This window comes from Pinus tabuliformis, chromosome 7 (genome assembly GCF_031772625.1).
Source record: "Pinus tabuliformis cultivar Carrire ecotype Pingquan chromosome 7, CPIR1, whole genome shotgun sequence".
NCBI lineage: Eukaryota > Viridiplantae > Streptophyta > Pinopsida > Pinales > Pinaceae > Pinus > Pinus tabuliformis.
This window is the reverse complement of record NC_142293.1, coordinates 1,812,953,894-1,812,965,276: the sequence shown is the minus strand read 5'-3', so window position 1 is coordinate 1,812,965,276 and position 11,383 is coordinate 1,812,953,894. Positions and strand designations below refer to the sequence as shown.

Here is an 11,383-nt window from a genome sequence, read left to right as displayed (position 1 = left end):
ATGCCCCGAGCCTATATCTAAGGATTGGCTGCCCTCCTTCCAACTTAATAGGGGTCTACAATTAGACATTGGATGCTCTCCTCCTAACGTCATAGGAGTCTACGATTAGACATACATAGAATAGCGTCCTCGAGGGTTTTCACCCTTGTCTTTTTCCGAGGGTACTATACCACGCCATGGACCCGCCTCTCAATGGGTAGGGCAATTAGACCTACAGCGTTCAAATATACTTCTACTCCCTTGCACTAGAGACTCCCACTTCTTACGTTGGAAATTTCCAAGGACTGCTTTAGGGTACACCCGTGAGTAATTCACCTACGGGTCATGCGCAAAAAGAATATTATTTACCCATAAGGCGTAAGGGTTTCGATTCACAGTTATCCATCCATTCCACTCTGGTTCTGCTCAGTCCCTTCTTCGTTCCTTTGCTCTATTTCGATCCAGTTTTGTTCCGGGGACACTTTCGCTGGATATATATCAAGCTTTCTTTCTTTTTTCAGAGGTATCTTCAATACTCGTCTTTAGTTTCAGTGGTTTAATTTGTGAAACTTTATTTAACTCAGAAGGAAAGGAGAGTCTCATGTGAGATCTTACAATCCTGTCTTAGGGATTCAGTCCAGTGAAGTACAATATATTTTGGGTTAGATGTCACTTGCAAAAAAGGCATTATTTAACTGGTATTGTTATCATTTGATTGCAGAGAATAGAACTGAGGGGTTCGATTAGTGCTTTGAGCTTTACGGTGGTACTGCTCTGTCCATTCATTTCCTTTTTTTTGGTTCAGTTTCGCTTGGGGGCGACATTTGCCGAATATTATACTAAGAAGCGCATTTTCAGAGGTATCATTATCATTTAATTTCAGAGAATAAAACAAGTTCGATCAGTGCTTTGACCGATCCGGCGGTGCTGTTCTGTTCATTCATTTGATCTTGTTCGAGGACGCCATTTGTTGAATATTATTATATTAGGAAACGCATCTTCGAAGGTCACTCTGATACTCATCTTTAGCTTCCATGTGAATAATTTGTACTCAAGTGATGAGATTATCAATCCTTGAGCGAGTCTTGTGAGTCGTTTTAGAAGGAAACCGTAGGTATTCAGTCCAGCGGACAAATATATGATCACCGTTTGATTGGACACATATAGTGAGTAGGTGCTTCTGCCTAGTTCATAACACATGTCACCAGTTGAAGTAAAAGTAAAGTAAACCTCATAGGTTAAGACAGGTATACCTCATATTGAGTTCGTCCGATGCTCATCTCAATAGTTTATTCTGTAGCTTAATGTATCAGTCAGTATCGTGTCGCCATTTACAAGGATGTCCTCAAGTTCAGTGAGCAGATCTACATTTGGCTGCACAAATGTTGGGAGAGTAACATTTGTAAAAGAGTTTAATTTAGAAGAACTTCTGTGATGCCTTTTTCCCAAAACTCTTTTGGCACGTCTTTCGAGCTATTTCAATATCTATATAGATCCATGCCTTTCGTGCGCAGCCGCAACATAAATTGTGATTCGATGGCATTTAGAACATCCGTGAGGCATTGTAAGCTTCTTCTTCAACTAGACTTTCAGGGTTAAAAAAGAACTTGGGATTTGGGGGAATCTAGAACACTTCTGCATCAACTGGCCCATCCAGCTGCAACAGACATTGTGATTTGACGGCGTTTAGAACATCCAGCAGCATGTTAAGCTTTGGCGTCAACTGTTCCTTCTGGTCCGTGTTAGGCTCTGGTTTAGTCGACCAGGGTAAGGTTTTCTTTATTTGCCCAGCTTCAGTTTTCAACCCTTCTGTCACCTCCAGAGCCGCGGAAATCCCCAGATCGACATCATGTCCCCAGAATTTCGCACTTCTTCGCCCAATAATGGGTGCTGTCTGCTTTCAAAAGAGAGGTTACGCATCAAGTATGGTAAGCTTCAGGCCTAAAGTTTAGCATAAACTGTCATACCTTTTCTTTTATTATGGTGGTGAAATTGCTAGAAAATAGCAATTGGGAATGCTTCCAGATCTCAAGCTCATATCTTTAGTCGTTCATAAATTGTTTTTTTTACAAGGTTTTGTTTCAAGCTAATATACATATGAAATGGAGTTACTAATTGTAGGCTTGATTTGGCCAACCAGATTACTCATTGCAGATCATCTGAACATTTTGGAAAGAGACGCTGACATAAACGGCCACGGCGATGTCGTCTTGACACAACGAGAGCTGGAGTATGAGCAGATACCATCGGAGTATGCTATAAATAATGTTGTTATTGCTATTGCTATGATGCAGCTCATGCAAGTTCATAACAATAATGAGGTGCTTCGACTGAACGTGGTAGATGATGGTAATGGAGAGAATACGCAATCAGATCCAGAGCATGCCAATCCGACAAAATTCGCAGTTAGATGGGGCCTTATGGCATATACAAGTTATTAAACATTTATGCCGTGAGGCAGGCCGGGATTCTAGCTGCTGTCTCTTCCGCGAGGAGACGAAATAGAATGGAGTATATTCGTGCTGTCTGGGCTTGTGAGCACAGCAATTATTGTCGTTATAGTGTTCAAATTCTCTCAACGGGAGATTTCACAAAAGGCTACCATTGTCGTAATGTTAGTGGCGGTGTCACTCTGCATCTTGCTCTCCTTCGCTTGACTTTTCCAAGCCATAGCTAACAGTGTGAATCTCCCTGGTCTTGAGGGTCAGGTGAGTCATTTACCTTCAATAAGAAATTAGATTGGAATTAAATTTTCATAATTTAATTGAGGTTTATATCATTAATATCAAATTTTTGAGACAGTTTTTCGGCCATAATCACATCAAAATTTATTTGTATGTTTTTGAACCAGTAGTGTCATTCATTGTCACTATAACATGAAGATCAAGGCAATAAGTTAAATAGAAAGACAGATCATTCAAATAGCTAGAAAGAAACAACCACTATTGACCAAAGGAAATGGCAACAATTCACTGGGCCATTTCCTTTGGTCAATAGTGGTTGTTTCTTTCTAGCAATTTGAATGATGAGTGTCTCTATTTAATTTGTTGCTTTGATCTGGTTTTTCATCTTATCATGAGGATGAAGCACACTTACATGTAAAGTTATTTGTTCAATTATGAATGTTCATTTCAATTTTAATTAGTTGTTCTTTTCTTATTTGTAACATTTAATAATTAATTTTTTTATTTATATCTAATTTTTAAATCTTTTTAAAACTGAAACAATAAAAATGAATTTTCAAAATTTTTAATTAAATTATATTCTCTAAACTTGCTTAAATTTAAACTAAAGTGGCTTATCATATAGATATAAAGTTTTAGTTAACTAATGAAAAAATAAAAACGTAATTTTAAACAATATTGTTATTAAGAACAATCTTAGTACGATGAAAAAAAGATTTGTTGTTTGAACCACAGATCGGGAAGAAATTGCTCTTCTAGGATTTCACCAATGGTCGGCGCTAAAGGCTTTGGAAATGTAGGGTTTGCAACAATTTAGAGCTGATATCTCGAGAGTTTCCCAACTCTAGTGAAACCAATCTAAGGGAAATCAATTTGTCTGCAGGTTTCAAACTAGTATCTTATTTTCTCGCTTGTGAAAATGGTACAAGAGAAGATGCACATTCCACATGAATTCTTTTCACTCATTCATGGAGGATGATAATTTCAGGATTAGAATGTGTCCTAATTCAAGCAGTTGTGATCCAATAATCCCACCACCATCACAAGAATATAGTTGTCAATCTAGGCTAAGGGGATGGGGAAATGAGAATTTGTGCAATATAAGTTGGTTGATGCAAAAAAGCTTCTAAGATGTGATTTTATCTATATTAGACCTGGGTTGTGGTGGTTTAGAGGCATAATCCTTCCACTAGGTTTTCAAATTCACATTTGTCTTAAGCAAAATTAATGATTGAAGGCATTTCAATCCTCAGTGAATACAAGATTTTCAAGGATGCCATGATGGGTTGTGGTGGTTTAGAGGCATAATCCTTCCACTAGGTTTTCAAATTCACATTTGTCTTAAAAGAAATTAATGATTGAAGGCATTTCAATCCTCAGGGAATACAAGATTTTCAAGGATGCCATGATTTACATAGTAGCAAGAATTCAAGGTGGAGGCAAAGGGGAAGGTGCATCCATCTCACCCAACCAAGAATGTTTAAATACGATCTAAAACCAAGGCCTCCTTCGCCTAACCTTAAAGATTTCTTTGGATCGATATTTGTGGTTTAGCAGTTAGTCAAAACCCTCTCTCTTGAGGTGCAAAATATTTCAATTAGTTTCATAGTTGCAAACTATGAGTAGAAAGTGCTTATATCTCATTTCAATTAGTTCTAGCCTTCTTTATTGGCTCTCAAGGAGTGGCTTCACCATAATTGGTCTCCAGATGTTGAGGTACATTTTTGCTCAAAAAGGATTTTTATTGTTATTTTTATAAAGATAGGGGACCAGGAGAAGTTTTTTTTATTAAGGGCCCTGATTTTGGGGTCAATCTAGTCTCTCCCTTCAACCTTGGCTTCCCAATTTTAATCTTCTAACTATTTCAAATCTGGAAACTCTAGTATGGGTGAGGTTTCCTAATTTTCCCATCTATTTCACACATCCAATTGTTTTAGAAGATTTGGGAAAATTTTTAGGCCACTTCATAAAGATTTGATTCAAAAAGGATTTTAAAGTGAATTAACACATTCATTCACGTTTATGTTGAAGTGGGCCTTAATAAAGGTTTTCCGGATAAAATCCTCATTAAATGGGGAGATCGGGTTTATTCCCATAAGGTGGATCATGAAAATATGACTTTTCGTTATAGTTCTTTCCAACAGCAAGAACACCTAGAGAATGATTGCCCATATTCATAAGGAACCTCTTTACACCCCAAAGCAAAGAAGAAAAATCGTAGATGGAAAGATCCAAAATGATCGAATGGTTCTAAGTCCATTGTGACTCACAAGTCAGGTGATTCTTAGAATCAGAAGACTTTTAGAATCAGAAGACCCTTGATGACAACATTGTTATTTCAGACCCAAGTAAGACTAATGATATGCCATCTCAACCATCCGGGGGGGGAGCTCAACCGTCAATTAGTATGGCACCAAATCTAATTCTTAGAATCGGAAGACTCTTGATGCTAGCCCTGTTATTTCAAACCCAAGTTAGACTAATGATATGCCATCTCAACCATGAGGGGGGAAGCTCAACTGTCAATTAGTATGGCACCAAATCTAGCCATAATTTTTGCAGCTACAAAGAGTGGGAAAAAATATACCGACGAATCAGACCATCCAAATGGTGACAAGTTGCCAACAAATAATGGAAACATCTCAAGGAAAGAATGTGGTTATCTTAGACAATTCCTCAATTTGGATAGACATTTGGAAAAGGAAAGGCAAGAACAAGGCAATGTATAATCTTGGAGTCTAAGTCTAAGAAAGAAAAATGTAATGTTGTGTAATGTGTAGCGTGATTAGGGAAAATTTAATGTATTATAATGTAATGTAATTTTTCTGAATCAATAGGAAAAAAAATAGTATTAAAAATATATATTTGATTATTATGAACAATATAATTATTATTTACATTTTATTAAAATATAATATAATAAAAAATTAGAACGCAAGAAAAAAAATATTAAAAAATATAAATTATAATTATATAATAAAATTATATAAATATTAAATTTAAATTATAAATTAATATATTTTTTTGTTCGATTATAAAAATTATAATTCTTCTATCCTAAATTCAAACCCACATTGTTCATTTGCCCAAAAACATGATAAAAAAAAAGAGATACTACAAATATGGAAAATTAATGTTGTTTAATTAGTGTACTTATCATTTCTTGTTCTTTAAAAACTAATCATCGTCTTTCTCCTTTTCCCTTTTTCTTATTAACTTCTTCCTCGGTTACTAAGAAACTTTTTACGAGGTTGCTCAATAAGATTTCATGGTAACTAAATAAGTCTTAAAATGAGGAGATCAAGATCGTTAAAAGGTAACAATTCCTTATTTAAATAGAAAGCATAATTTTATGATGTCTTTTTATTAGACTTATATACTACAACCTTTGTAGAGGAGAACAACTCTATATCCATTTTTTTACAAACTTTTTCATATTCAAGTTAGTATTTATGGGCTGATTTACCTTTATTCAAATGGATTTCTCTTAAATTCCCTTCAGTTTTTATTTGGTTTTTTTAGGAGGGAAAAAACTTTTCTCATCTTTTTCTCATCTTTTAAATATAAAATTAAAAAATAGTTATGATAACTATGATTACGTGTTTCTCATTTCACATAAAAATTCAGGTTTTAAAAAATAAGGTTTCCCTCTTTATGTTTCATGAATTACATATGTTTTCGGGTCCTTTCTGTACATTTATGTTCTTTTAATACCAAGTCTAACAATATAACATAGCTTTTATTAATAAAGAGTTATCATTTTTCCTGGGCTTTCCCAAAGAGATTTTAAGGGTTAAAATATTAAAAGTTAATAATAGATTCATAATTTTCTTGGTAATACTTTTTTATCTTTTAGTTATCATTTAATTGGTAAGAGATTCTTTATTGTGTTTTGCATTATTATGAGGGTTTCAAGTTTTATGCTTCTTGCAATTCAATCTATTTATTTTGATAGTGAATTTCCTTGCTGTTCATATTTAATGTATATATTCATGACATCAATCAATTTTATCATCATTAGATCAAAATAATAATAATGTTGGTAAATGAGTCAAAGCGTATTTATACCTATAATTCAATTCTTTTTTTTACATTATATCATTCTAAGATAGAATGAATATGCCTTCAAATTTTCCATGCTTTGGTACATCAACATTGTTTTAAAGAATACTTTTTTAGTGTATAAACTAAAATTGGAAATTTAATTTTACATGAAAGGCTATAGTCAAAGATGAAAATGATGGGCTTGGATATTGCCATCTCTTATCCTTCTAGTATTTCATCCATACTAAAATTCTCAAATATTGATTACATTCAATAATATATATAAAAACAATACATGTCTAGACTAGATGACATGTTCAAATTTTTGTCTTCGCTAACTATGCTATTTTAGGAGACTTTTTCTTCTCCACTATCATTGTCCAAGCTTCGATTGCTTTTGATGATTTATTTGCTACCCCCTCCCATCCTAATTTGTCTAGCTCTAGAGGTTCTGTTTTTTTTTTTTGGTCGTTGGTTGTTGGCTTCATTCCACTATACGCTATCATGCCACATCTCACTCTTTTGATGGGGTGTTCTCAATTTCCTGTAGTTCCATTTTGGCTTATCCATGGGTGGGTCCAAGTTAGCCAGGTCATCCTTTCTAACCACTTAATGTTTTTCCTTGGTGCCAACCCATCAAGTGATTTTCAGTGCTGCTTCTTAGTTTTCCTTAGCCCTATTGAGAAATGTGCTATCGAATGCCATATTTGAAAACAAACTCTATAGTGAAAATATACATTTTTATAATGAGAATTTTTGTGTCAAGGATAAGTTTTTACTCATCAAATTTATTTCTACCCAAAACCTTTTGTTGAAGTCCATTTCCACACATATTCCAGGATATGTTATGATATTATGGTTCTTGGCTTCATTAATTTTGTAATGTAATTCTCCAAGGACATTGGTAATTGATCAAATAAAGTGTAAAGCACAAATATGTAATGGGAAATTTGCAAGTCTAACCCACATAAGTGTTAAGCATAGTGTTTCTACGATTCGATCGAAGCACAAGGTATAAGGTTTCATATATTATCAAGATTTTCCCCAAAATCAACTTGAAACAACTCTTGAGTACCTTCGTCTTCTACAAGATCAAACACTACAATAAAGAACGTCTTTGTGCAACAGTGAATAAAAGATTCTACATTTTATTATAAATTTCTATAAGTCCAAATGTAGTTGTATAGATCAACTAGATATGCCTAAATACCAATGATGTGGCATACAAAGCTATTTTTATTGTAAAATGACACCTAAGATAGAATTTTTTTCATGATGGAATAGTAACCATTGAAACCTCTTGAAAGAAGAGTTATGATGGTGATCCCAAGAGGGTTACGTGGCAAGACTTACGTGGCAGATGGCCCATCCTTGGTCCTTCCCATGATGGCACACACCAAGGTTTGGTGAGGGTTTATGGCGCCTTCAATGCGCATTCGGCCCAAGGTTGGTCTTGTTCTATGTGAGCATAGCTTCTATGGTATGGCTCGACCTAGGCTCATCTGTGTTGTTGTTCGTTTGAGTTATGCTTCTGTTTCTCTATGGCTCGTCTGGTTCGACTCTAGAAAGAAGATGGGTCTTTGTTGCCCGCTATCTTCTTGGTTCTTCTTTGATTCTAGTCCTCTATCGTTTGCTAGTTATATGAATTTTTTTCGTTGGACCTGGTGGCTGTTGTACACCTGGTTTTCCATGGAGGTCTCAGGTTTGGTTTGTCATTTTGGGTATGCCTTATTTTGACTATCCGTGAATGATTATTTTACAACTTGCAGATGATGTTTTCTAACTGGGTTTTGGTCGCATTTGACAAGCCCTCCACCTGTTACTTTCATCGATGGCTTCGATGCTTATTTGACAGGTAAAAAACCTGTTTCGATTCCACTTTTTCGCCTTCCTGTAGTTTTTATTAACGACCTTGCTCCTGGTGAGAAAGCTGTGGTATCATGGCACTTCAGTCGTTGGTTACACTCAAGTTGGGGTTTCAACTCATGGCTGTTGTGGAGTCTAGCCTCCCCTTTAGGTATTCGCCATGGGTCAAGTTCCTTTTTTTTCTCTGGTGTTGTGGTGTGCTATATAGCTATGCTTCCTCTCTAGCAATATTCCTTTCACTGTGCAGGTATCCCTCTTCTCTTTACTGTGGCTATAAGGGGCTGGCTCTCGGGGATGAAATGTTGTGGTCTCGTCCTTGAAGATTTGGATCTGATGTGCCTAAATCGGGTAGGGTCCTTCCTTCACTACACTTTGCAGTTGCATTTTGGTTTTGGGCTATAGTTGATTAACCCTTGTGGTTTCAGTTTGTTGGTCTGTCGATACTTGGTCACCTCCTGTGCAATGAGCCCATCCTGTCAATTTTTTTTTATGTTATGGGGATGTGTTTCGGCATTCTGTTGTTGGTTGTCATGTCTGTTGTTTCGTTTGTGTATTGCTTTGGTCTATCTAGGTTGTGGAAACCCTCCTCGGCCTATCTAGTTTGTGTAAAGGACTGTTGGTTATGTTTTGAGGGCTCTGTGTCTTGACGCCTATGTGGAATCTAGAAGTTTTGTCATGTACTTCCATGGACCTGATGAATATATATATGCTGTAAATTTCTAATTTAAATCAATAGTATGTATTTGGTCATGTACCTAGATGGTTTGGCTCTGTCGTATTTGATCCTTTCATTCTCAGTGCGTAGTTTGAATGTTAACCACACAATTTGTTGTTTAATTGCTATGCACAGTAATTTATACTTGTTGCTTCTAAAACAGTGAATGCATGTAAGCTTTATTTAAATTCATAAAAAAAAAAAAATTTGTTCGGAGTTATGCTTTCTTTCCTTTTATTCATCTAGACGACAACAACCACACTTTTGATTCTAGGTTGCCTATTTATGCTTGTTGGCAGCCTCATACTGTTGAGGAACCACCCTCAGTTACATTATAGTTACTTTATCGTTTCATTTCTAACTTATTTTAAACAAATCCTATTCTAACTATTATTCAGTTTACAAATAAAAACATTGGCTATAATAGCCTTCATTTAAGAAATAAAAATAAAACTAACTAAAAGTGAACTTAATCAAAACAGCTTGTCCAACTGTTGCCTCCCTCGTCGGATGCTCCTGCATCAGGCTCCCGAGATGAATGAATCTCATGGTTCCTGTCCACGAGCTTTTCAATCGAGTACCTGACGCTTTTAATCTGGCCTGCATCCAACCAACAACTATCCTGAATTGGACAATCCTTCCATTTGACAAGGTATTGTAAGTACTCTTTCCATCGAGTCTGCCTGGCCACCTGAGTATCCAAGATTTATTCGATCCCTAGAGGCATCTGTTTGACCCATGACTCAATCTCTCCCTGGGTGTCCCGTGTGCGTTCTGTTGAATTGTCCTCCACATTAGCAGTAATGTAAGGGTATAGGTCTACCACATTGAAGATGGGCGAGATCCCTATACCTGGGGTAGTTGCAGTTCATATGCATTTGCAGAGAACTTTCACAGTATCCTGCAAGGTCCTATTTTTTTTAGTTTTAGTTTGTTATATTCACCTTTAGGAAACCTTTCTTTGCGTAGATGTGCCAGTACCAGGTCCCCTACATTGAATTTCACTTCCCGCCATTTTAAATCTGCCTTCTGTTTATACCTTTGGTTGTTGTCCTGTAATTTGGATTTCACTTGTTCATGAAGTTCGTTGATCACCTTCGCGAAGTCTTCACCATCAACACCCCTTTGTTCCAACCGACCTAAATCTCGTAACTCGTGCACACCACGGGGGTGCATCCCGTATAGGATTTGGAAAGGACTTCTTCCCATACTCCTGTTGGGTGAATCATTATAAGCGAACTCTGCTTGTGCGAGTACACGATCCCATTGTCATGAATTTTCACCAACCAGACTACGTAATAGATTCCCCAGACTTCGGTTCACCACCTCAGTCTACCCATCAATCTGTGGGTGAAAAGCTGAGATGAAGTTTAGTTTGGTATCTAGCTTTTTCCACAAAGTCTGCCAAAAATGACTTGTGAACTTCACGTCCCAATCTGAAATAATAAACTTCGACAAGCCATGTAATCTGGCAATATCTGTGAAGAACAAGTGTGCTACATGTGGGGCATCATTGGTCTTCCTATAGGGAATGAAATGCGCCATCTTGGTGAAGTGATCCACCACCACCATGATTGAATCGAACCCCTTCTATGTTCTTGGCAAACTTAAGACAAAGTCTAAACTGATTGAGTCCCATGGTCTGTTCGGAATAGGTAGGGGTGTATGTAATCCTATATTTTGACTGTGTCCCTTTGCAAGCTGACACATCTTACACCTAGCCACAAATCCTTATACGTCTCTACACATTTTCAGCCTATAATAGAAGTGGCTCACTTGATCCAAAGTCTTATCAATGCCAAAATTTCCGGCTAAACCCCCATTATGTTTTTCCTGGATTAAGTTTTCCCTCATCAAACATTCTGAAATACACAATTGTCCTCTCCTGAACAGTAATCTTTCCTGTATTTTATAGTCTATCCTTGAACTGTAGTCCCTCAATAGTGGATTCTGGCAAGCTTCATACGCTTCCTTAAAGTCTACATCTGTTTCATACATATCCTTAAGATGCTCCAATCCTAACACCTGCACTCTTCTTTCCTATAAAATCAAATTTCTCCTGCTTAATGAATCTGCCACTTTGTTGGCTTGACCG

The 11,383-nt window shown here is 36.4% G+C and overlaps 1 long non-coding RNA gene across 1 annotated transcript; it reads left to right on the top strand.

Annotated features, from left to right (window-relative positions):
• The first annotated feature begins 395 nt into the window (after nt 1–395).
• LOC149255636 (uncharacterized) lies at nt 396–2,665 on the top strand. The gene is made up of 3 exons (XR_016266395.1): nt 396–502; nt 701–1,907; nt 2,120–2,665. It is a non-coding gene; the product is annotated as an uncharacterized LOC149255636 (long non-coding RNA).
• The last annotated feature ends 8,718 nt before the right edge of the window (nt 2,666–11,383 follow it).